Source organism: Condylura cristata, unplaced genomic scaffold, assembly GCF_000260355.1.
Source record: "Condylura cristata isolate star-nosed mole 26May11 unplaced genomic scaffold, ConCri1.0 scaffold00007, whole genome shotgun sequence".
Taxonomy (NCBI): Eukaryota; Metazoa; Chordata; class Mammalia; order Eulipotyphla; family Talpidae; genus Condylura; species Condylura cristata.
This window is the reverse complement of record NW_004567108.1, coordinates 45,284,954-45,306,291: the sequence shown is the minus strand read 5'-3', so window position 1 is coordinate 45,306,291 and position 21,338 is coordinate 45,284,954. Positions and strand designations below refer to the sequence as shown.

Below are 21,338 nucleotides of genomic sequence, written 5' to 3'. Positions count from 1 at the left end.
AACGAAAAAGAGTTGGAACAAGCTGACAGATAAAGATGTAGTATATATATGCACAATAAAATATTACTGAACTGTCAAAAGTGAAATTCTACAATTTCATACAACATGGATAGACCTAGAGGGTATGATGCCTAGTAAAATAATTCAGACAAAGAAACATCATATAATTTCACTCATATGTGGTAAACAGAGAAACTTAACAAATGGATGAATTAAGGAAAACAAAAATAAACTTTTAGATTATAAGACAAATCTCTGTTCCAGAAGGGAAATGCAATAAAGTGGGTAAATCAGATAAAAGAGGTCAGTTGTATAGTAAAGAACAGACTTGAGCTTTTAGTGTTGAACTTAATGTAATATAGACAGATGCTTACTTTTTAATGATGCAACCTCACACTCATAATACAATGTTACTTCAATTAAAAAGATGATTTTTAAAAAAGCTATAAATAAATAAAATTTTGTTCTGATATAGTTGATTTTAGCAAGTAAGATCTGAAACCACTTACTTTAGTTAGGGGATCAGGTCAGTACAATTTTCCTCTCTTTTTATATCCTTATATCAGTGGTTGCCAGTGCTGGTTGATAATTAGAATTACCTGGAGAGAAATTTGGCTTCAGTTAGTAGGTGTGGGGAGATTCTGTTGATGGACCAACCTTGGGAACCTCTCCTTAATGCCACATAATTCATTCTCAGCCATGACAACTTCCACAACCTGAAGAATAGGCATACTTTTTTTTAACAAAGGATTCAGTTAGTGACTGGCACTCTTCAGTTAATGATCAGGCATGGGTTAAGAAGAGCAGAAACAGGAAATGAGATCAATACTAGCAGAAATTTCTGTAGTGATTCAAAACAACTTGCAAGAGCTGTAAAATCTGGGAGCAGATCTGAAGAGTCAGCACATACACCTAAGGTGTAAAGAAACTAGCATCTTAATTTCAAGGGAAAAATAAACATGAAGTTCTCAAACATCTGTGAAAGAGAAGATCATTGTTACATGTTAGGCTTTAGTAAATTAAAGAAAACATAAGCCTGGTCTTTTAGGAAAGCAAGACGGATCATGACAAAGATACTAGGACTTCCTAATTTTCATATAATAATGTTGCATTATTAGGAAAGATGCTTTCCTTGGCAAATAACAGAGCACTCCACATACCTTAAGTAGTAAGGGAAACCTTAGCTCATAGAAAAAAAGAAGTCCAATGGGAAGGAAATTTTTTCTGGGTTGGTTAATTTCTGGTTTGTCATTTCTGGAGGAGAATGAAGGTGGCAGTCATTCCCCCCAAAATTCACAGTCATTTAGGAAAACACATTGCTTCAGGGAGAAAGAAAGAGAGTGAAATAAGGGAGAAGAGTAGTTGGCCCTCTAGAAAGAAATGATGTCTGCCCGACTATGACCTGAGATGACCCTGCAGTGACAGTCCAAATAACTAAACTTCTACCAGCCTGAGTCCAAACATCTAAGAGCCTCTGCTTGTCCTAGTGATATGTGTTCAGGATAAATCAGTATTTATTTTTTTGTTTTAAACATGCTTGCAGCACCATATAAGACTCTCTACTGATTTTTATATATTTGCACTGTACAATTATTTTGTGCCAGTTTTTTTGATGATACAGGTAACATACGATAAATCTATAAACAGAGAGCATAGGGTTATAATTTGTTACACCACTTCTATGAAATTATGTAGTATGTTTAAATAAAATGGGTGTTTTGCCATCCCCCAAAACAATGACCATGACATAGTGACATTCTCTTGATATGAAAACACTCAGGTCTCCCCTTCAATCAACTTTTAAAGTTGTAATTTTCATGTCAAGCAGGACCTGAAAACAAGTATCTCTCATTCCCTCCATTCCATTATCATTCCATTACCCCATCTTGAGTTTTTAAACTTTTTTCCCCTTAATTGAGGAATTTATTAAAATTAGATGCCTCTGAAAAAATATGACACTCTATATGCATGACCTATCAGACTGAGTCAGATTGCATTTCTTTGGCTTAAGCTCTGCAGCTTAATCATGATCATGAGTTTGAGCAAAGAGGCAGACAAACTTCAGTTTAGATGTTTATTTGACTATATTAATATATTAACATGACAACTTGTTAGAAATGAAGGAGTAGTAGAAATCACTCGTATTAGTGACACTAGGAAATACAATTCCTGTAAAGCCTTAAGCATAATGCTAAATGTGCTATTTATTGTGCTCACTAATACTCTAGATGTAAGAGAGGGCCTTTTAGCTTAAGTAGAGCAATGGGCAGCTTTGGTCCCAATCCAGCATTCTATAATTGGAGAGGTAAGACAAATTAGAGAAAAGTCAAAGAACCCTGAGGGTAAAGAATGAAGCTTTTCAAATCACCAACAGCTGTAAAACTCAGTGCCAGGCAGTAGGAAATAGGAGTTTGAAGACCAGGCCCTACCTAGAGGCAACCTCAATACCTATAAAGATTCAGAGAATAGTAACTCTGAGAACAGAAATGTAACCAAAAACCTGTACATATGATAGTGAACACCAGGACATGTTTTCTGTCAGAAGAAATGACTTAATATCAATTTATAATCTAAGCTTAGTACAATGCCTTAAGTAAAACAGATGTTTAATAAATATATGCTGAGGGAATTTTTAAATGTTGTAAACAAAAACCAAACAAACAACAAAAGGACAAAAAACAAGACAAGGAGGCCAAATTAGTTATCTGTTTAATCATCTCTTAGCTTTCTTTGCCACTTTTTTTCCCCCAATGAAAGCAATATTGTCATTCATTTTTTAAGTAAAAAGTATTTTTGGCATCTATAATTGTATAAAAAAGTGCCAAATGGAACACAATATGATTGTTTAAATTGTCTTTGAATTAAAAAAAAAAATCAACTTGGCAGAAAAAAATAAATGCCTAAACAGACACCTAACACACAGGATATTAAAGCCTTTAAAATTTTGAAAGTTCACATCCAGCAAGTACGATCCAGAGGAAAGTCATAATGGAGGAGAGGATGCATGAGCATAGCACCAAGAATTAAGATTTCAATAGGCCAAAGCGTGTGCAACTGGGAGAGAAGCGAGGTATGCTTTGCAAGTGGAGGGACCTACCAGGAATAATTCATTCACTGGTATATTTAACCAATTATTCTTAAGTATACTTTTATGCCAACCTCTGTTTGGTGCAGTGCTATATTGGGAAACTACAAAATTCTGCCTTCATAAATTCTAGAAAGATTCCAGAATGTGTTAGTCCATTTGGTAATGCACAGGATTAACAAGGAGAACAATAGAAAGCTCAAGACAGGAGAGTTTGATTCCAGTGTTGGTATTAAATTATGGGTGAACTGAAAACCAGGTTAAAGAATATTTTTGGACTTAGTTCTGTTGATAATGAAGTGTCATGATAGGTTTCACAACCAGGGAGTGTCTTGATAAAGTGGTACATCGAAAGATTAACTGGGTGGTAGAGTCCAGGGCTAGGTGACCATGGGTGTGGCTTAGAAGCAGGGAGAACAATTATGCAACTATTGCATCCTATTGGGAAGGATCCAGCATAAGCAGCACTTCCTCTGAGATATCATCCCTGATTCAATCAGCCATGAACACCAAGGTGTTCTTATAATAATGTTTCATCTATGATGGCATTAATTGCATGTATTATACATTTCTGTTTATACATTCCTATCTTCCCACTCATCAGAGGAAAAAAAACTGTGCCTCATTATCTTTGAGTTCCCAGTGCCTACACTAGTGTCTGGCATAGCAGAAAACATCTGTGGTGTGAATGGATAATCAAGTATTGTGGACTGAATTGCATTCCTTCAAAATTCATAGGTTGAAGTCTGATTCCTAGTACCTCAGAATGTGGTCTTATTTAGAGATAGGGTCTTGCCAGAGGACTTTATGTTAAAATGAGGTCATTAGGATGGACACTAATATGACTGGTATCCATAAAAAAAGAAAAAACTTGGAGACAGATATACAAGTAAGAAGAATGCAGTAAGAATACAGATAAACTTCTACAAGCCAAAGACAAGCATGGAACAGATCCTTTTCTTAGAACCCTCAGAAGAAAACCACCTCTGCCAACCTCTTCATTTGAGCCTGTAGCTTCCAGAACTGTGAGTCAATACATTTCTGTTGTTTAAACTACCCAGTGTGGAACCTTGTTACAGTAGGACTAGCAAACTAATATAAGTGAAAACATTCAAACAACTTGGAGAAACACCCAGAGTGAGATTTCAAGATTAAGGTCTCCATTCACTATAAATAAAAAAAGATAATAACATGGGAACAGAATAAATTTCTGAAAAACCTGTGATAAGGAATATATGAAAAAACAGTGAGGGAAAGTATCTCAGGCAATACCCACACTTAGGAATTAGGAAGAGAGGTCAGTGACAAATGTAAAGGTGCAACAGTTAGAAAGTCACAAAATAAAACTGTGTGGTAGAATCTCCCTCCAAATACTGAAAAAAAGTAAACCAAATGGTCAAAAAAAATGTCTACAAAAGTTATACAGAAACAACCATATAAACATTAAACATCAAAAGTCACAGCTCTAGAAAAGACTTTGGAGCAAGGATACTCAGAATATGGGAAGAACTCCTACCCTAACATGGCTTCACAGCTCAGCCAACGATGCAAGAGATTTCCGGTAAGGACTAATAGCCCTCCTCCAGCTGGGACTAGAGCAACAGGACAGGCTCTCAACATGGAGGTATTATCCTTAACTGGTGAACAGATAAAGAGAATCTAGAGCTGTCCCTTGGGAATGGACAGAGCTGTGTGGTAGAAGGATTCTTAGTACAAAAATTAACATGTTAAAAGTGAGAATAAGACCAGAAACAACTTGCATTTTCCCTTTACCTATCCTCAACCTATGAAAAGAACATAGTATAAACTCAAATTCTCAGCCCTCAAACTGAAGCTGAGTGAAGAAAAACAAACTAGGCTCAAAAATACCCTGGCAAAGAGTACCCACCCAATGTCACAGCAAATACAGCCGTGATCAGAGGTGCTCACATGGTCGTAAAATGAAAAAAGTTGACTAGAAAATTTCACTAAGAGATTAATCTTTTTAAGTCTGAAACAAGAAAACTACATAGAAAACAAATTAATGAAGGGGGAAAATGTAACTTAAATACCAAAAGAAAATTCTTCACAAGTACTCTGAGTTAAAAACATGTAGTCATGATTTTTAAGAAATGAAATGGAACTGGACACTGTAGAGCTAAGAACATAAATTGAGGACCAAAGCCACATTATACCCCTAATAAATAAATAAGAAACAAAACAATCATGCTAAACAATGAATTACTAATATAGAAAAGGTTGAAGCAAAATAAAAACAACAAAAGTTAAAACAACAGAGAAAAGGCTAAAGATGAACCAATTTAATAACTGATACTTTTAAAATATAGAATTCAACAAAGAAAAAGTAGTAATATTTAAATAAAATAAAGTCTACTGACTTTACAAATTGAAAAACTAGATTATAAGAAAAGTTGATGCATAATAATTAATAAAAACATATTCTAGGGCCCTCCCTGGTGGTGCAGCGGGTTAAAGCACAACACTAAGAAGCTAAAGCCATTTCAGCATGAGTTCGATTCCTGCCCCAGAGGTGACCCACATGGCATGGCAGACCTCTCCTGACCCACCCGCTGCTCCCCTCAGCAGTGTACTTTATCAGTCGGCCTGTTCTGCTCCTCACTTTGTCTCTGGTGAATCCTCTCACCGCCCCTGAGCCTCTGGCCTGTACCCCAGTTCTGTATGCACAAATAAATAAATCTTTAAAAAAAAAAATAAATAAAAGACATTCTAATTAAGTGAATGACCTGAAAGAATTTAAAAAGTGCATATATACAGGAAAAGCAACTCAAAGAGATCTAAATAAATGGAAAATTATACCATGTTCATGAATTGAAAGACTTGGTATTGTCAAGTTATTAATGTTCCTCAAAATGATCAGTGCAATCCTAATAAAAATCTCATTCACTGAGCATAGGTCCCAGAAATTTTACTCTTAGATAATTAACCTAAGAAAAATGAACACTTATATTCACATAAAAACCTGTGTTTATAGTGACTTTATTCACAATCATCCCAATTTGGAAACAACCTATTGCTCCTGAATTGCTAAATATAGTATATTTATTCAATGAAATGTTACCCAGCAATTTTTTTAAAAAGGGATTGTTGATATTCACAGTATGGATGAACTTGAAATATGTTCATATTATGAAATAAACTAGAGTGCACAGACCACATAGGACATGAACTCCATTCATAACATTCTGGATAATGCAAAACTACAAAGAGAGAACAGATCAGATCAGTCAGGGGATGGAGAAGGGAGGAAAGATTTATTTAAAAATCACAGGACAGGGCCCTCCCTGGTAGCATAGGGGTTAAAGTCTCGAGGCTATTAAGCTATTGCCAGTCACTAGACATGAGTTTGATGCCTGATCAGGGAGCAGACTTCTGTCTTGACTGCCTGCTGCTCCCCTCAGCAGTGTACTTCCTCAATCTGCCTGTTCTGCTCCCCACTCTCTCTCTCTGGTGAATCCTCTCATCACCCCTTACTTCTGGCCTACACTCCAGTTCTTATATCTATAAATAAAATAAATTCTTTTAAAAAAAATAAAAATCACAGTACAAGGGAATTTTTTGACTGATGGAAATACCTGAATCTTAACTGTGGTCACCTGATTCTATTTATGAGTTAAAAATTCAAAGAATTATCAACTTAAAAGAGCAACCTTACCTCTTAGGATTGATATAAAGACATATTTCTACCTTCTGAACTTAGTCCTAGGATACATCTAATGTACAAAGAAAAGAAATAAATGTACTGTCCCTCCACCTCAAAGATTTAACTTACTAAATGTAAAAAGAATGAAGTTACTAAATATAAGTTTTTTAATATCAAGCCAAAAAAAGGGAAGAGAGAAAGCAAACCACACATAAGAGAAGAATTTAGAATAGATCATACTTCTGTAAAGCAGCATCCAATGCCAAATGAATTAACATATAACATTTTGAAAGAACAAATTGTAACCTAGTAATATATACCTAAGATATTGTTCAAATACAAAGACATCAGAAATGCCTTCTCCCAAAGAGCTTAGAAAGCACTTAGGGGATACAGCATCCATTAGCTTTCTTGATAAATTTACATGATGACAAATCAAACAATTGCAGAGACAAGTCAAAAGAAAATATCCAAGGATGGAGAAGCCCTATAGAAAAGATTGGTTGGTGGTGGGCAGAATCAATTTAAATGTCCAAAGACTATTAAGATTCTACAACAACATGTAAATATTATTAATCCCTGCAATAAAAGATATAAATAATGCTTATTGAATGTTTATTATATATGATTCTTTATGTCAATTCTTTACAGATGGACAAGACTAAAACATATAGGGGTTAAATATCCAGTCTAAAGTCATGTCCATTAACTACAATGTTACACTGTTTCCCAAAATTAAAATAATTTAACTGACAAAACTCTGAATAATAAAAGAGGAAAGAAATATATCAATATTTCTCATTTTTATAGCAGTCAGTCAATTAATATAATCTAAAATTAACAGTCTAAAATATCTCTTTTCAAAAAATGACTCCAACCTTTTCATATTTACACAACCTCCCTTTATAAGTACCTTTCATATAAGAAGAAAATTTCACTTGAAATTCAGCAATTTCTTTAGTTTCTAGTTGGTATGAAGGTAAGTAGAATTATATTTAATGCTTTATATATGTGAATAAAACATATAATCAATTTTATAATGATGTATCGGTTTAGCTACCCAGCTGGGCATCTGGCTGCCCAGAAAGAGGTCTGGAATGGTAACATAATAATGACAATAATGGTCACTTCTAGATGGTTGAATTTGGGGTAGTTTACTTAAAGAAAATACACCTGCTATTCTTTTTATTTTTCTAAATTGCTTAAATCCTCCATTGCCCAGATGAGCAGGTAGTATTGTGTGAAAACAAGATGGACTTTTCCTTTAAAAAGTAATGTTAAATGACGGATAAAATGTTGATAATTTCTGAGTATGAGTGATGATATAGAGATGTTCATATATACTGTTCACAAAGGGAAAAAAGTGTTAAGGCCAATGACTAATATTAGTAATGTGAAAGAAATCAAAAAAGAAAACTAGTCCAACAGTGTTGAGTAGTAGGGATAAAGAAAAAACTACAGAGTTCTGAAACTAGAAAATAATTTATAAAAATTTCTGAGTAGTAGAAGTTAAATTCTATAGTAGTAGAAGTTAAATTCAGGTGTCAAAGGGGTGAGGAGACATTAAAAAATGCTAGGACAGATATACACAAGTTTAATCTCAAGAAGGTTTGAGTTGGAGAGGCTCCAAGAATTGGTCCATCTATGAGGACCAAAGGTCTGAAGGATTTTCCAAATAAGATTTAGACCAAACTATCAGTGCGATTGACTTTTGGGCTCTTTCCCATTCTATGTTGCCTGTTTTTCAAGTTATTTACTTATAGAAGAAAAAAGAAAGATGGCAGAATGAATTACAGATTGGTTTCAAAGATGAAAACATTCTGAAATTATTTGTAGGAGCAGAAAAAGCTGGTGAGGGAGGAGAGGCTGAAATCACATGAATGTGTGTGTGTGTGTATGCCTAAGATGAGAACTCTGTCTTCACAGAAGCCAGAAAAAAGTAGAAAAAAAATTAAGTGAAATAAAGTTTTGTTGACCACAACTGCAAGGAGGGCCGGCAAGGCCCTTTCAACATGTGTAATTCAATTTTTAGGCAACCTGGTTTTTAGATTGTATTTATATTTCAATTGTTTGAAAACTCAAAGTATTTCATCAAAGTAAAGGGATAGTAATGCTCATTTAGTTTTATGGGCAAGTCATGAGCACTAAATTAGTCACAATATGAGTAGGTAACAGTTCTAGCTGGATTTCTATTACAGCTCTGAGGAACAGAGGAATGTTTTCACACAACAGATAAAGCCTTTTCTAGGGCCTGAAGATAAACTTTATTTGGGTATACTTGCTCACTGGGAAGGCCAGGTCAGGTTTCCTTGGCTGCATCCCATCTGACTGGCTGGACATACCTGCCATAATGGTTGCTCACTTTGGTTTTCACTACTTTTTGACCCTCTATATTTTATATTCATCAGACTGCATTTTTTTTATAAGTAGACAGGTCTTATGACACCAAAAACTCTGTAAATTCTTGTGTAGCAGGATGGGAGCAGTGTGCTATGAATTTAAAATCATATATAGAACTAACCCGGGGAAGTATGGCAAGAAATAAATGTTTGTAGCACTGATCAGTCAACACAGGAAATTAACATTGCTGAAGATTACCTTTTACTACACTGCCTAGCAAGAAGGTCCAATTTTTCTCAACCTCAAATTCAAGTTAGTAACATCAACAAATAAGATATTTGTATCTAAAAAATTTGCATGACCAGGTCAACTTCTAAGCTATTTACTATTTAATTGGATTCTATTTGAGTTCTTGCCTTTTACTGAGAAGCTGTACTTGATTTTCTCAAGATAATTTTCTTTAAGAGAACATGACTCTGAAAAACTTGAAGAACGTGTTTTCACTAAAATCAGTTGCATATTTTTTCAATTTAGTAATACGATTAACAGCATTTTATCCATTGAATTATGACAATTTAAGCAAATTCTTGAGACTTGAAGACAATACATTTAAATTAGAAAATTGAGTATATGTGTGTGGTAATATTACATATTATATCGCATCAAAATTATCATAGTTATGTTAGCGCATTCCTGGTGGCATATAATTTAAGTCTCAGCACTATCACCGCTATGGCCTGAGCTTGACCCCCAATCAGGATTATGAAACTATATAGACAGCCACTGCATCGTAAGTCCCATCCCCAGCCAGGCAGCTGACCCACGTTGCACAGCAGACCTCTCCTGTCTCACCCTCTGCTCTTCTCCGCGGTGTATTTCAGTCAATCTGCCTGCTGTGCTCCCTGCTCTGTCTCTAGTGAATCCTCTCATCCCCTGTACCTCTGGCCTACACCCAGTTCTCCTATGCATGGATTAATAAAATATGTCTTTGGACAAAAAGTATCATAGTTAAATTAGCTTACTAGGCATTCTAAGTACTGGTTTCCCTGTATTTCTAAAATAGTTCACTTAATTTGTTTGCTGATAAATAGAAGGATTAATCGGAGTTTTCTCTCTTTTTCACTCAGTTATGCTAAAAGGTTAATGAATAATGAAATAGTAAGAAAGTAGAGTCTGTCTCTATTTAGAGTTTATCTTGGATTAAGATAAACTCAACTATCAAGCTTATTTGCCAAAATAAAAAAAGGTATAAAAAAATCAGTACTGCTATACATACTCTTCTCTATTTACTAATATAAATCCCCTAGAAAAATGATATGTTTTCTTTTTGGAGAGTATATAGAAAACAGAGTATTGCAAATCTGATTAATTCAAATTGCACCCCAAAAAAGGATTTTCCTATCTTTTGTCTAATGTATATTGAGTTGACCAAGCACAAATTCAGCATGGATATAAAATTCTTCAATGTGAAATGAAATATATGAAATTTTTTACTTAAATTACAAGATCTTCAGAGTAATTACTGCTACATAGCATCTTTCAGAATAGCTTGCTCAGAGATATTTTTCACTTAATAAACTCCCAGTGTCTGATACTCATGTGACTAGCAGCACTGCCTGTATTATCATCTGGACATTCTTTCTGATAAGTTTAGTATTTCCAATAATCAATCATAATTAATCAATCAAAAATGCTCCCCTACCACTAAATCACACCATTTAAAACACCAAGTATTTTACTTTTTTTTCCCACCTAAGAGAGATACAGTGTTTGTTAGATTCTGTTATCTGAGCTCTTGGGTTTGTGATTTCTCCAAATAAAATTTAGAAATTTTGCTTATGTGAACTGATCTTATATCTTTCATTCAAGCATCATTAATGGAGGAGCTATGGCTTTAAAGATAGTTAATGCAACCTCTATAAATCCTTCCTCCAAGTCACCACTGTCATACTATCCTGTTAAGACTCTAGCTCTTTCTTTATTCTCTACTGAGAATTCTCCTTTTTGCCTATCAAATCTTAATCCAAGATAAACTCTAAGAAAAAGAAAAATATAAACAAGAAAAACTTATCTTGAGGGAAAGGAAAAAGTAAAATTAAATACAATGGAGGGTCAAATTTATTGTTTATTATTTAATTTTATCAGAAAACATGCTGTACAAAGTGAACACAATGTGATGATGAAAACAGAGATTAGAATGATATATCTACGTGTCTAAGAATGCCAACAATTGCTGGCAGCCACTACAAGCAAAAAGAGTCAAGAAAGGATCTTGCCTGAGTTGTTAAGAACATGTCCCTGTCAATGCCTTGATGTCAGACTTTTAGTCTGAAACAGCAAATAAATTCTGTTGTTTTAAGCGCCAGCCTATCCCAAAGAGATGTCATCTCTTTGGGAAACTTTAACTCATGAACAATATTTTATTTGCTGACTGGATCTTAAGAGCAATATTAGGTTAGTATATACCTTACCCACAAGGACTCATATTCACTGTATTTTCAGAAGTCAATGGTATATATCAGAGAATTAAACAGTTATTTCCATCAAAATAATCATTTTGTTTCTAATTAAAATCAAAGAAGAAAACATGTTGTAATAGAAAAAAATTGAACTGGTTGTAGACTTAGTTGGTAGGTGACAGTAGTGACAAGCTTTTCATCAGGTTGGAGCAGGTAAGCTGCTACACCTAAATTGGAAACATAGGAATAGGTATATAATAATGAAGTAAGGAGAGGGATTGTTCTTGAGTGAATTAAACATACTGTGATTCATCACAGAGGTGAATTTGGACCCTAGCACATTAAGGGGTGCCTCACAGAGGGTATGACTGCCCTCAAATAATCATCTTACTTGACATCAGAGGAATGTAAATCAAAATGACAATGGGATGACACTTCACACTCATGAGAATGGCCATTATCCAAAACACAAGAAATAACAAGTGTTGAAGAGAAGGGAACCCTTATACACTGTTGAAGGAGATGTACAATGGTACAGGCATTAAGGAAAGCAGTCTGGAGATTACTCAAAAAATGTAAAAGAGTAATTCCATACAATCTAGTGGGATACCAGGAAGATGTGAAAACACTAATTCAAAATATATATGCTCATATATATATATACATATATATATATATATATATATATATATATATATATATATATGATGAAATACTATTCAACTATTTAAAAAATTTAAATCCTGCCATTTGCATGAAAAATGGACACTGGCCCTCCCTGGTGGCACCACAGGTTAGGACATAACACTGCAAGCTAGCCACAGCAGCTTCAATGAGAGTTCAATACCTGGCTGAGAGGTGACCCTCATGGCGTGGTAGACCCCTCCTGACCCGCCCACTGCTCCCCTCAGCAGTGTACTTCATCAAGCTGCCTGTTCTGCTCCCTATTCTGTCTCTAGTGAAGCCTCTCATTGCTCCTGTACCCCAGTTTTGTATGCATAAATAAATAAATCTTTTTTAAAAAAATAAATGAATGGATGTAGAGGGAATTGTGCTTAATGGAATACACCAGAAAGAGAAACACAAATAACACCTGATTTCATATGTGCTATGCAGAGGAAACAAACAGATGAACTAAAGTAAACTTTTATACTACAAGATCAATTAGTGGCTCTCAGAAGGGAAAGGGGACGAAATCAGAAAAAGGGGGACAGTGTTATGGTCGTGATGGAAAGATTTGAACGTTCAGCAGTGAACTTAATGTAATATATACCCATGTTGGTTCTCAACAATGAATACCTGAAACTTTTAAGTTATCATGCTGCTGCAATAAAAGTTAATGAATTATTTAAATGTCTTCCTTCCTCCAGTGAAGCTAACACAAAGATTATTGAGCTCCCTCTTGCCAACCCCACTGGTATTTCTGGATTATCTACCCTGATTTCCCTGTACTCCCTTATTACTGACCTTTCTTCCTGAAATCCTGACCTTGGCTTTCAGAACATAGCACTCTTTTAACTCATGACTTTCAAACATTCAGTCCTGAGTCAGTTTCTCTAGTGCTTTTCTTCACACTCCTGTGCTGGGGGCTTCTTCCCTCAATCATTGGCACTATTTTTTTTTTTAAAATCTACTTCCTCTTAATATTACGTTAATGACTCCCAAATCTACATTCCGAACTCTGACCTTTGACTCATGCCAGCATCTACTATTTCCAACTGCCAAAAAATTATAATTTAGACATTCCATTATCTCAGGAAACCAAACTGAACCACAAAGAATCTCACTTTGCCCTTCTTCTACCTTCTACCAATTGACTTCTTTATCCCACTCGAATGTATTAATCATTAGGCTTGACATTTTTTCTGATACAGAAACATTGCAATTATTGTTTATGCTGATCTCTACTTCAGACTGTGAACTGTTACAAATTCCTCTGATTTTTCTTAGAAAAGTCTTTTCCCTGCCATCCCCCCTGCTCACAAGACCCCCCTTTGTAAAAGCTCCATTGCTCTAAGTGGGGCTCGATAACTCTTACTTCCTCTCTTATTTCCTTTAACCCATGCTTAGGGCTAATTTTTGTTTTTAGCTTTATTTTACTAAGCCTCAATTTCTTCATTTTTAAGTGGGAATAACAACAGTATTAATGTGAGTTTTAATTAAGATTGTACTATGAAATTATGAAGCTTAGCCTAATACTATCAGAAAAAAAATTTTTTAAAGATTTATTTATTTGTGCATACAGAACTGGGGTACAGGCCAGAAGTACAGGGGCAGTGAGAGAATTCACCAGAGACAGAGTGGGGAGCAGAACAGGTGGACTGCTGAGGGGAGCAGTGGGCGGGTCAGGAGAGGTCTGCTGTGCCATGTGGGTCACCTCTGGGGATAGAACTCCTGTGGAAGTAGCCTCAGCTTCTTAGTGCTGTGATTTAACCTGCTGCACCACCAGGGAGGGCCCCAGCAAAAAAAAAAAAAAATTAATTATCAGAAAAGCTTACATTACCAGGAAAAAATATATTAACAGAAAAAAAAACCCTCAAACATAAGGTTCATCATCTTTCCCCAAGACTCTACAATAATGCCATTTACAAATCACATCAAGTCTCAAGTTTTCAACATGATCGTGACTTCACTTTCCCCATTCAAATTTCACTCCCCACTACTCTCTAATAGTAAAAATCACCCAATAAACTTTCCCAGCTGTCCCTTTGCTCCCTCTCAGTCTTAGAAATCCATCTACTATCAATATTTGGGTTTGCTTCACTCACATCTTTTTTCTACTAACAGATATGGAGGCTTAGACACTTAAGGGCATGTGTAAAAATCCCATTAGTCCAGTGGTAGTAACTAAGGATATGTAAAAAGCAGCAGCAGCTAAATCTGCACAGGGTAACCTGGGGTTGAAAATGAACATCCCTAAGGGTAAACGTATCATATTTATTTCTCTTAGAGACTTACCTTCCAGGTATAACACTAAAACAATCATGAAATCACAGTGAAGAACAAACAAGTAAAACAAAATACCAAGGTCTCCCTTGTGACCACTACGTATGAGATTTGAAAGAACAAACACTTCCTGCCATGGAACTTCGCCACTGTGTGTCTCAGATGAAAGCAGCTCCCTCTGCTTTCATACATTCAACAAAATGTTCAAAAGCAAGGTGGAGTAGGCTAAACAAGCTCCTTGACAAAGGTCAGAAAGACTTTTCTTAGTCACCCAAATCAACCTGTGCCCACCTAAAATCCTTATTTGGGACTTGTTACTAAAAGTCACCTTCACGTTTTTTTATGGAAGTAACACTGGTTTATAACACCTGTTTCTATCCCATCCTTTACTACACTGTCTGCCTGTTTAAAAAGCTGTCTTGATGCAAGTGTTAAAAATTGATGTTTCTGAAAAGAATACCCTTTTCATTATAAGTTAATACAAGCAGTTAATCTGTGAAGTGGGTCAGTTAAAGCTTAAGCAGAGATTCATAAGGAAGAAGCAGAACTACAGATGATAATCAGTTTTTATTTAATCAATCTCAGTAGTCAAGAGTATTGCTCAAAAACTGAAGAGGTGTTAACAAATACTTTGTGAGAAGATTTACAGGAAGTTTTCTGAAAGAAAGAAAGGGAGCTGACCCAGCATACCATAGGAGGTGTGTGTAACTAGGCACATCTAAAATCAACTGTTGCTTCTATTTCCTAATACAAGGGAGTAGAGCAAGCTTGTTACCCAAGCTATCCAAGAGAATAACAACAGGGCCCACTTACCAAGGGCTCTGGGTTGGTACTGAGAGGTGTTTCTTTCACATTATCCATGAAATCCTCATAGACACCTCATGAAAGGGGTATCATTATCTTTATTTTACAGATAAAGAAACTGAAACTCAAAGTTAATTTGCCCTTGATCACCAAGTTATTATGTTGCAGAGCAGGTGTTCAAAGGACTCTAGTCTATGCTTGTCCACAGCAGCAGACAGATTTCCAATGCGCAGATAGTGAGAGAAGCAAGATGACAAGACAGGCTTCAGTCAAACAAGCAATCTGTTAACACTATAGTAGGTCCCAGACTGGGGATGTAAGATGGGATCAGATGAAGAGAGACCACAAATGTAGATGCCAGAGCTGCAGCCCTGGTCTGACAGGCATCTGAAACTGGCAAGCCATGTATGTCTTCCTACAAGGGGGACACCCTTGGAGACCCATAATGAGGGAAAGGCTTCTACTGACACACTGAGAACAGATGGACCACAGGCTCCAACTGACTTCTTCTCAGACCCCTGCAGCTTCTCTCACACTGAATTCTACCTACTGGACAGCTTCTGTCAAGTGCGATGCTGCTCACTCCTTCATCGACACAGCTTCACTATTCAGTGTGCTGCTGCCTATGCTGCCTCAGTTCCATCCGGCTCTTCTCTTTGGCATCAACAAAGTGCCTGAGGATGGGCTTCGGGATGACATTGGAATAAAGGGCTGTAACATACCATCTTCTACATAATGTCTTCAAGATCTTGAAAGCCTGAGGATTAGGCAACATTCCCCAGACTCTAGAAATGAAAACAGACTTGAAAATAGGGCTCCTGGGCCAGCCCTAATAAGAACAGTTTTCTGTGAATCAGGAAAGCAAATGTTAAGGGTCAAATCACTCTTATCCAAGAGGAAAACATATGTGGGCAGCTCATAAATGATTTTTTCCCATATCTTCCACCTTCACCACCTTTTAGCTCTGTGTTGTTATGTACATTCCTTGCAATAATGGTAATGTTGTTTTTTTTTTTTTTTTCAAAAAAAGGGCGGGGAGGGTGGTCATAAAGCTACTTAATAGCCTGTAAATTGGCCTAGTCAAAAAGACAGATAGGACTAGTATTGGTGAGAACATGAAAAAGTTGGAACACTTATATATTGATGTGGGGATTGTAAAATGGTGCGGCCACTGTGGAAAATAGTCTGATCGTTCATCAAAATATTAAAAGTATAATCACCTATGACCCAGCAATTTCCAGTTGTATAACCAAGAGAAAATATGTCTGCACAAAAACTTGCACATAAATGTTCACAGCTGCATTATTTATTATAGCTAAAAAGTAGAAACAATCCAGGTGTACATCAACCAATGAGCCAATAAATTAATATAGTATATCCACACCGTGATATATTACTGAGCAATAAAAACAAATGAAGTGGCCCTCCCTGGTGGCACAGCGGTTTAAAGCACAGCACTGAGAAGCTAAAGCTACTACCGCATGACTTCGACTCCTGTCCTGGAGGTGACCACATGGCACGGCAGACCTCTCCTGGCCCGCCCACTGCTCCCCTCAGCAGTGTACTTCGTCGATCTGCCTGTTCTGCTCCTCACTCTGTCTCTGGTGAAGCCTCTCGCTGCCTCTAAGCCTCTGGCCTGGACCCTGTTCTGTATGCACAAATAAATAAATCTTTAAAAAAAAACCAAAAAACAAAAAAACAAATGAAGTATTGATGTATGCTACAGAATAGATAAACCTTAGAAGTACTGTGCTAAGTAAAAGTAGCAAATCACAACAGGTCACAAATTACATGGTTTCATTTACACAAATGTTCAGACTAGGTAAATCCATAGAAACAGACAGTAGTCTGGTAGTTGCGTAGGCATGCAGAGTTGGAGAGGGAAGTAAACAGTGACCACTAATGGGTACTGGGTTTCTTTGTGGGGTGATGAAAATATTCTGAAGTTGATTCTAGTGCTGGTGGTACAGCTCTGTAAACATACCAAAAAACCATGAAACTGTACACTTTTGATGGGTGAATGCCATATGATATATGAATTATACCTCAAAGCTATTTTTGAAAATGTGTACTAGACAGAGTGCTTGCTATCTTGGAGCTCACAGGTAAGAGTTACATGTATGTAATATAGTGTATAAGAGCCAGGGTCATGGGAAGAGGTCAAGAGTCTTCCAGAAAGAAGTCTTGTCTGACTAGATCAGTCAAAGGATAAACAGAAGCCAATAAAAAGATACAGTATCTTGCAAAAATGTAACCTGGAATATCTAATAAGAAACATTTAATATATGCTCTATTCCAGCTGTTTCCAATTACTTAGCAATAGTAGTACTAACCATAAAGCCTGAGATGATGACTTGTAGTTCATATCATTGTTAATCTCCCAGTCCACCACGTAGAAAAGTCTCAGGAAATAGGAAAAATAGACTCATGAATAAAGATAGAAGCATGGAGAAGTCTGGGAATGAAAGATAGCCATCCTACCAATAACAACTAGGTGTTGTCCTTCATATAAAAATAAACAATTTACATTTTCTGTAATGAATAAACTCCAGCAGTTGTGAAATTAGGGAAGGTGATGTAAAACCGAATGCAAACTAAAAGGCAGTGTCCTTCAAAAATCTCAAAAAAAAAAAAAATTGAGTCACTTCCAGAGAAAATAGGATTGGCTTTAAGTTTACCAATCTTCTCATCTAGACCTGGATCTCCTGAGTAGAACTACCTACTTGCACATTTGCTCAATCCTGGCTTTGTCTACATATATGAGCAATTTTACATGACTAGGGATTCCGGTTCATGAACCAGTTTCTTGGGTGCGGCTACCTTGCACCAACTCACCAGACCCTAACAATACATGCCTCCCCACCAAACACACTAAATAATTTATGCACCTGAGTGTCCAAATTGGTCACATTGAGAGCTGCCCATGGAGACCCTACACAATATGCTTTCTAAGAGAAAAGCGTAAAAATCACTCGGAAGACCATACCTTGTTACAGCAATAATGCTTCACAGTAAATAGAAAATGCAGAGCTGCAGAGTCACACAAGTAGCTTCTCTTAAAACCCCATCCCATAAAAACATCACATCAACTGTGCTGCAGCTAACAGTTAAAAAAAAATACATTGAGAGGGCCCTCCATGGTGGCACAAAGGGTTGGCACACAGCACTACAAGCTGGCCGCAGCAGCTTCAGTGTGGTTTGGTAGTTCCATCACCGGCCCGAGGAGATGATCCACATGGAGTGCCAAACCTCTCCTGACCCGCCCACTGCTCCCCTCAGCAGTGTACTTCCTCCATCTGCCTGTTCTGCTCCCCACTCTGTCTCTGGTGAATCCTCTCACTACCTCTGCATCTCTGGCCTGTACCCCAGTTCTGTATGCAAAAATAAATAAATCTTTAAAAAAAACTGATAAGAGGACCTTATAGAGAGCATGATCTGATAAGTTTAAGCCAAATGTATATATGGAATGTTAAGTGGTAGCCTTTTAAATATATGCTTGAAAGCTAATAGAGTGAATTGAAATCAAGACTACTATTATATTATACAATAAACAGCCTATGTGACTTCAACTAACAGATGTAATTTTTAATTGGATTAGAGAATTTCTAGCATGCTTTTCCTCTAAGTAACCCACATGAAAATACTTGTCATTCTTTAAATGCTTCCAGTCATTCCCTTTTTTATGAGTTTCCATAAAAATATGGGAAATATTAGGAAGATAAAGCATAAATATCTAGAATCATGTATCTGAAAACTTAAAAATTATCTAAATCTACCCTCTAAATTTGGACAATTAAATAAGCAGTTGAGTATTTCATTTGTTCTTTAACATTGGTCAAAGTGAAGTCAGAAAAATCTGGGAAAACTCATCAGTCTGCTTAATCTTTTCACTGAACATTAGGAACTAAAAAGAAATGGTGAAAGCTTTAGGATTCTTAAGACAGAGATGGAATAGTGGATTTACACGGGAGCCCAAAAGTCACATTAATTTTTCTCTGAAGTCAACAAAGTGAAGAGAGCCTTGTCTTAGAACAGAGTGGGATACTACTAACCATGAAGTCAGAACATGAGACTGAGCTGTGCCAACTTACTCTTGGACCTGAGGTCTGGGCGGCTTTAATCTTTTCAAGTCTCTGCTTCCTATCTAAAAAATGGGGATAATAACATCTTTCAGAAAGCATTTGGGGATAATAACATCTTTCAGAAAGCATTTGTGAGGATTAATTACATGGTTAACCTTATTCACTACATAGGAGAAGGGCTTTACCTTCATAGATTGAGATCAATAAACTAAGATGAACACCTGGAGGCTAAGGAATGAATTATTCACCTGTACCCTAACACAACCCACACCACCACACAGTCAATTCTAGGAAGATTACACCACAGTACAATTTTGAAGCAAATCTACATGCCCCCCTTGGAAAAATATGCATGGACAATTCAGGCTTTCTTCTAGCTTTAAATTTTTAAAAAGCTAACCCATATGCACAGGAGTTAAGTACATGATAGATACATGTACATTTTAAATTGCTAGGAAAAGTATAGATTACTCAAAAAATACAAATAGTCAACTAGAAAAAATAAATTGGAATTCATATCTCATCATATTTCAAAATAAATTTCAGCTGCATCAAAAATTTAAACAAAAAAAAAACAAAACAAAAACAAACAAACAAACAAAAAAACAGGCCCTCCCTGGTGGTACAGTGGATTTTTAAAGCACAGCATTGCAAGTGAGCCACAGCCACTTCACTGTGAGTTCAATCCCTGGCCTAGGAGGTGACCCACATGGTACAGCAGACCTCTCCTGCCTCGCTCACTGCTCCCCTCAGCAGTGTACTTTGTTAATCTGCCTGTTCTGCTCCCCACTCTGTCTCTGGCTATTCTCTCACATCCCCTGTGCCACTGGCCTATACATCCATTCTGTATGAATAAATAAATCTAAAAAAACAAAAATCAAATGAGGTGAAGGGTACTGAGTGATGTCTACACAGCATCTGTGTTTTAACTTTGCAACTTTCTGTGTATCTACAATTATTTCAAAATAAAAGGGTAAAAAAAACTTAGTGATGCCTGAAATCATTCTTAATAATACTTGATTAAGGCCTTTTCGAACATCACATAAAACACAGAATTCACAAATGTAAAGATTAATTAAATATGACCACCTAAAATTAAATATTCACCACTCTGCCTCTGATGAATCCTCTCACTGTCCCTGAACCTCTGGCCTGTAGCCCAATTCTGTATGCATAAATAAACAAGTCTTTTTAAAAAATTAACATAAAAACAGGAACTCTTATGTTATTGGGTACAATTTGAATTGTTTAACATCTATGCAAGTGATTTGGCAAAATTTTCTGTATTCTTAACACTTGTCTGAAGAGTGCATGTATAAGATTCTTTATGACAACAATCTTTTTAATAGCAAGAGGAGTGGAAACTATCCAAATGTCTACTAATATGAGATTTGTTAACAAACTGATATATTCATGCTAGGGAACACTCTAGTTATAAAAAGGGATGAAATAGCTTTATATATGTTGCTATGGAATAATCATTAAAATATGTAATTAATGCAAAGTCCAAGACAAATAACTTCCTTGTATATGCACAGAATTCTAAAAAGCTCAGTAAATTGCTAACACTGGTAACTTACTGGAATAAAGTTTAAAATGTAATACATATATTCACACATATTTGTGTGAGTAAATTTATGACCATACATAAGGATTGAATCAGGCAATAATTACCATAAACACATACATTTATTGAATCCTTGGTATAGGGTATGTGGCTATAGCATACTGAAAACATTGCTCACTAAATTAAAAAAAGTCAACACAAGCCAAACTTGTCAGCACATGACATGGATTTAAGAAGATTTTTTTTATTACAAAAGTTTATTTAGAAACGCTTCAAGAGCTATCTGACACCATTAGGAAAGGAAATATCAGAGTTATAGGTATCCCAGAAGGCGAAGAGAAAGGCCAAGGAATAGAGAAAATATTCACAGAGATAATAGAAGAGAACTTCCCTA

At 36.1% G+C, this 21,338-nt stretch overlaps 1 protein-coding gene across 3 annotated transcripts in view; it reads right to left on the bottom strand.

Moving 5' to 3' along the window:
* The window catches only part of ELOVL7 (ELOVL fatty acid elongase 7), a 79,761-nt gene that overhangs the window by 32,469 nt on the left and 25,954 nt on the right, over positions 1-21,338 (bottom strand). For 2 of the 3 annotated variants that reach the window (XM_012721909.1, XM_012721910.1), the window contains exon 2: positions 510-599. The exons of the other annotated variant lie outside the window; for it this stretch is intronic. The gene's annotated coding sequence lies outside the window, so the exon portion shown is untranslated. The remainder of the gene's footprint in view (positions 1-509; positions 600-21,338) is intronic. 3 annotated transcript variants of the gene reach the window in all.